We start from the raw sequence: 6,417 nt of genomic DNA, 5'->3' as shown, positions 1-6,417 counted from the left end.
GGTAGTTGTGGTGATGTCGGTAGGTGGTGGTGGTGGCGATGGCGGTGGTAGGTGGTGGTGTTGGTGATGGCGACAACGGTAGGTGGTGGTGGCGGCAATGACAACAGCAGTGGTAGGTTGTGGTGGAGATGGGTGGTGCTGGCGGCGGCGATGACGGGTGGGGATGGTAGTGGCGGTGGTAGGTGGTGGTGGCGGTGGCGGTGGTAGGTGGTGGTGGTGGAGACGGTAGTTGTGGTTGTGGCGGTAGTGGTAACAGCGGTGGTGGTGGCGATGGTGGTAGCGGTGGTGGTGGTGATGGTGGTAGCGATGACAGGTGGTGGAAATTAATTTTTCTTTACCACATTTATCCTTTACAAACAATTTTTTTTATATAATAATACCATTTTGATTTACATATTAATTAATCATATAGATTTATATTTCTCACTTTTCGTTTTCTTAATTACTTTACTCATGGTTATCTAAAATTTTATATCTTATTTAGATTTTAAAAAATATCTTGCTTCACGCATCAATTTTCTTGTGGCCCTCTTCTTCACGATCCTTTTTAATAATTTTAAATCAATAAAATTGAAAGAAAAACTTAATAGACAATAATGCCCTTGGCAGGATTTAGTAAATGTTATCAATTTTCTTGTTGCCCTCTTCTTCACGATCGGCTGTGTTAACCTCTACGTCCTCGTCTTGTCTGTCGTACCTTCCTTCTTGAAATCAAGAATACCCAGCAGGTAATTGAAATACGATGCATTCCTTTTTTTCCCTCTCTCCATCTATGTTCATGATTTTGATCAATTTTCCAACGTGAATGTGTTGAAATACTTGTCGACACTTGATCTTAAACTTATGTATGGTTGCTTTAATATGAATTTTCACAATTCCGTTTCCATATATTCCCTTCGTTTTGGCAACATAATCAACCAGGAGACTATGCTTATTAAGTCTTGAATGCTTGAAACCCCTCATTAATGAATCTTGATCAATGCTGGAATCTGAATGTATTAAAATTTTCATCATAAACCTGTTTAATCCTGAATGCTTCAAGCAAATGTATTTACACAGAGCATCTTAAAGTACAAATTGTCTAGAATTTTTTTTTGAACAGCTAAACATTATTCCTGGTACTCCGTTTTTTACTTTAAGTTTGTGTTTTTAAATTAATATCATGAGAATGAATGATATAATTTTCACTGGAAATTCCTTTTTCACCTTCCATTTTCGCTTAGTTTCTGCAATTTTTCACCATTGCTATCAATTTTATACCTGATAAGTTCATAGATAATTAGGTTGTCTGATTGGTGCTATATTATTTTTAGATAAGTAGGTTTTATTCTTGTGAACACACATTATGTATATAGAGTACATGTAACGAATAAAGTATTCAATGGTGCTGGAATTAATTCAGTTAATTCTTAGTTTTAGAATAAGATTTATGCAGTAATCAAGTCACTTGATTATGTTAGAATGGCACACAAAACCATGAAGGAAATCTGAACAAGAGATTAATAGGGACAAAAACTTGACAATCAAATTACTTGATTCTTGAAGAATGGAAACTTCACAGTGGACAAAATAACGAACAGAGGAGGAACACTAGACTAATGTTGACCCATATTTTTTGAATTATCCAACAAATTGCTCCTATTTTAATGTAGTCTAATTTGTACTGATTTTACTTTTCATACCATACTGAATGTTCAATGTTTTATCACATTTTACATGTTGGGATGAATATCTTTTACACCAGATCCTTACAAAAAGATGGACAAGTCTTGGATGGGAACTGATAGACACAAAAAGCCTTACATCGATGGAGTTGCAGCATTTTTGGACTATGCAGTCCGCAATTTGAAGATCTCGAGGAATATGGACCCACTAGATTCCAAAATAAAAATAAAAATTCCATGTCCGTGTATTAATTGTGTAAACCACATAAGTCTTCATGTGTCAGAAGTAGATCATCACTTATTCAGATATGGAATTGATCAAAACTATACCAAATGGATTAAGCATGGAGAAAAAGAGGACCAACAAAGAAATGTTTCGTTTAGAAACAACAACTCAATGAACACAACATACTTCGATGAATCCACGAGCTTCACAATAGGAATTCCAACGGATGCCGAAGATACAGTAGAGATAGTTGAAGCCACAGAAGAAACTTTCATAGGAGACTATGTCAAATTTCAAAAACTAATTGAAGATGCTGAGAAGCCAATATACAAAGGGTGTCCTGACTTCACAAAGTTGTCTGCAGTTGTACAACTCCTAAACTTGAAGAGTAAGTATGGAGTTTTAGATAAGTGCTTTACTGAAACATTAGTTTTGATAAAGAAGATGTTACCTGAAGGTAACGAAATGTTGAGTAGTACCTATGAGGCTAAGAAAGCAATGAAAGCATTGGGTCATATTGTCTATTTAGGTCTATTTTTGGCATTACTAGTATAAAGTTTAGCTTTTGGACCCTTTTGGTCATATTGTCTATTTAGGTCTATTTTTGGCATGTTGGTCAACATGACCAAAATGGACAATTTGCACATTATATTCAGCTTAGTAAAAACAAAATCAGAATTTTGGTTTTTTTAAACGTCCCAATTCTAGTAGAAAGTTTCTTTTTCGGACCAGTTTTGTTATTTTGACTATTTAGGTCAATTTTTGGCCTGTTCATCAACATGACCATTGGCCAGGGTTATTTTTCTTAGTATGTTCAGCTGGTAAAACAGAAATAAAAAACAGTAGTTTGCTTATTTGCAACTTAGTATTTCAAGTTTTTTCTAATTTATCGTTTTTAGTGTTAAATTACTGATTTCCTCTTGTGCCTATGCAGATCTTCACAGCCCCAGTAACCTCCTTCCACATACCCTTCAACCTCTCAAAGTTCATGCATTAAAGGTTATAATTTGCGTTTTGTTGTCCGGTGCTCGATACCCCAAAGTTAGTTGCCTGAATGAGAAAAAAGGTTTCTTTGAAATTTGCTCGAAGTAGTGTATTCTAGTTGGCAGTTGCTACTGGTTCTCCCCTGAAAAAAAAATGTAAATTGGTTGATGTTTATTAATTAGAATTAGAACTAGAACTCCTTTGTCTCATTTGTGTTTTGACCCAAAAGTAACAATAATACCTTTATTGCTAAACTATTTTTTTAACCAAATGGTGGATTAATGATGGAGAGCTTTAATTATAAGAGTGTACTTTATTTTTCTCCCATTGTAATTGTACTATTCCCAGTTCTTTGTTGGTATTTTAATTTAATATAATTTATTTTCTATTCAAATTCTCTGAATTTATATTATTTTATTTAATCAATGATCAATTAAACCATCACTATATTTACTTTGACTATTTTTGCAAAAGATGTTTAGAGTTCAACTATTAAACATTAAGTATCAGTGACAAAAAAATACTTACGGTCACATGTATTTTTTCTGTTATCATAACAAAAAATTCACTTTTCGACACATAAGAATTAAATAATAATCATGAAATACTAATATTCATATGTTTCTTCTTTTTTCACGACGATTGTTTACTTTTAGTCGCACATAAAAATTAAATCATAACCATTCAACACTTGTAGTTCAAGGTTCTTTTTTCATAAAACCTTAAGCATATAATACTTATAGTCCTTGTTTTTTTTTCCTTAAAACATGGCCGTAGAATACTAAAGGTCACATGTTTTTTTTATGATTATTAATATTTTTTACTTATAATCATCTATATATATATATATATATATATATATATATATATATATATATATATATATATATATATATATATAAAATGAATAAATGTCCACAAAATAATAACAGTCATATATTTTTTTTCCTTTATCAAGACTATTATTAACTATTAAACACGCATAAGAGATTAAATCATGACTATGTGTTCTAAAAACTGGCAATAAAATACTCATAGTCACACGTTTTATATTTAATCATAGTCTTTTTTTTTTGCTTTTACACACCTAATAATTTAATTGGTGACCTTTAAATACTTACAATCAATTTTTTTTTTCTTTTACGATGACTATCTTTTACTTTTATACATACGCCAAATTGTAAAAAGTAACAATAAATTACTTATACTTACAAGTATTTCCTTTTTTCATGAATATAATATACCTTTTAGCCACACATAACATGTTTAACTGTGACTATAACATACTTATACTTATACATTTTTTTCTTTTATCATGACAAATGTTTATTTTTAGACACACATAATACACTAAACGTGACCATAAAATACATATAGTTACTTGTTTGGTTGCTCTTAATCAGTGTGTAATAAAAGCTACCGTATGGACACACAAATAATTAATGTAGCCATATATTACCTTTTAGTTACGTTGCATTCAAATGTCAATATCTGCTGCATGATACAGCCACATAAACATTTGTTTCATGTGAGCATATAATAATCTATTGTCTCTAATGAAAACCATCACAAAGTTTTTCCATATATCTAACAAAAATGTGACGGATGGTGACATTTGGCCTCATTGTTCCAGTGTGGCTAATAATTGTCACATTTGTTATGTTTAAACGTGTCTAAAGGTTTCAACTATATTACTAATGGTCATGAAGTACAACTTAAAATGTCATTAAAACAATGGCAAAATTTTAGCAATAACCTTTTGACACAACTTTAGTCAAAAGTGTGGCTGGGCAGTTTTGGCAAAAGTGTGACCATAGATCATTTTTGTCCTAGTGATTTAGGTATTGATAGCTTTGGGAGTCGAGAGATCAGCTGTTCGGAATTTTTGGGTGAGGCAGCGATTTAGGAGTTTGTCTCTTCATTTCAGATCGGCAGTGCGAGGTGAGTTATCCTTACTTTACTCACGGGTCTAAGGCACCAAGGCCGACCCTTTTCGGATTGTTATCCTGATATGTTATGCTGTTATGATCTGTTAGATCGGTATCCTGGTAGATAGGATGTTATATGCTGTTATGATCTGTTAGATCGGTATCCTAGTAGATAAGATGATATATGCTGTTATGATTTGTTAGATCGGTATTCTGGTAGATAGGATGTTATATGCTATTATGATCTGTTAGATCGGTATCCTGGTAGATAAGATGTTGTTATGATTTGTTAGATCGGTATCCTAGTAGATAGGATGTTATATGCTGTTATGATCCGTTCAATCAGTATCCTAGTAGATAGGATGTTATATATTGCACTGATCTGTTAGATCGGTTTGTCTGTCTATAGACTGTTATGTGATTATTTTTTATATGTGCACATGGTTTTTTGATTGGGGGTAGGGTTGAGGCGGTCCTGCTTTGTGCTGAAGGCCAACATACCCAGCGAGCGGTCCGAATAGGCTGAAGGCCTTGCGAGGCGGTCCAGATGTACCGAAGGCTTGGAGAGCGGTCCAGATAGACTGAAAGCCTGCGAGGCAGTCCAGTCAGGCTGAAGGCTCATTATGCATACTGTAGACTCAGAGAGTGGACCAGGTGGACTGAAGGCCCGGTGCGGGCAGACCAGTCACATTGTAGACCCGAGATGCATGGCTATTCTATTCACTTATATGTTATATGTTATGGTTATATCGGTATGGCGTTGGTATTTTGGGGGTAACTCACTAAGCCTTCGAGCTTACAGTTTCAGTTTATTGTTTCAGGTTCAGCGGATAACCGCGGGAAGGCGAAGGCGTGACTGTACACTTCCTCGATTGATGATTATGATTTCTGGGAACTCTGATGTTTAAACTATTTTGAAAACAAATTGTAATAACCAAATGGTTTTAAATGATTTAAAAAGTTTTAAATTGGCTCGAATTTTATGGATGTTACAATTTAACAGATCATGTTTTCCTTCGATATGAAAAGTTCTATCATTATCATCGGTTGATGCTAATCTTTAGTGATAATTGGTGACGGAAAATTTCCAATTGTCACATATGGTATGTGGTATCTTGGGAACTCACTAAGCTTTTTTCTTACAGTTTTAAGTTTAAATTATTTCAGGTTATCTCGTAACGAGGAAAAGGCGTGGATTGATTATATCACATCCATTGGGAATTTTTGCATTTGATAACTTTTATGTTCATAGATCGATTAATGTTTGAAACAAATGGTTTTACTTGGATCTTTGAATTTGGAATTGGAAAAAATGGTTTTAATAATAAATGAAAAGTTTACTGTAAAATTTGGGACGTTACAATCTCCACCTAAATATTTTATGATATCATTTTCGTTTTGTTGATAACTCAAGGTATATATATATATATATATATATATATATATATATATATATATATATATATATATACTTTAAACCATCTTAAAATTAGTCCAAATAAATATATTTAACTCATACAAGAAATTAAGGTTAAATTCGTATCTATGTTTTCTCGTCAATATCATTGTACGGAAATGAACAAAAAAAATACAAACATTTTCACGAAGAAAATGT

At 33.0% G+C, this 6,417-nt stretch overlaps 1 long non-coding RNA gene across 1 annotated transcript; it reads left to right on the top strand.

The window, feature by feature from the left end:
• The first annotated feature begins 639 nt into the window (after positions 1 to 639).
• Positions 640 to 3,090, top strand: LOC145117613 (uncharacterized). Its single transcript, XR_013712719.1, has 3 exons — positions 640 to 728; positions 1,745 to 2,278; positions 2,825 to 3,090. It is a non-coding gene; the product is annotated as an uncharacterized LOC145117613 (long non-coding RNA).
• The last annotated feature ends 3,327 nt before the right edge of the window (positions 3,091 to 6,417 follow it).

This window comes from Lactuca virosa, chromosome 5, assembly GCF_052849685.1.
Source record: "Lactuca virosa cultivar CGN04683 chromosome 5, Lactuca_virosa_CGN04683_v6, whole genome shotgun sequence".
Classification (NCBI taxonomy): domain Eukaryota; kingdom Viridiplantae; phylum Streptophyta; class Magnoliopsida; order Asterales; family Asteraceae; genus Lactuca; species Lactuca virosa.
The sequence above is the reverse complement of the archived record's forward strand: the minus strand, read 5'-3'. Positions and strand labels throughout refer to the sequence as shown.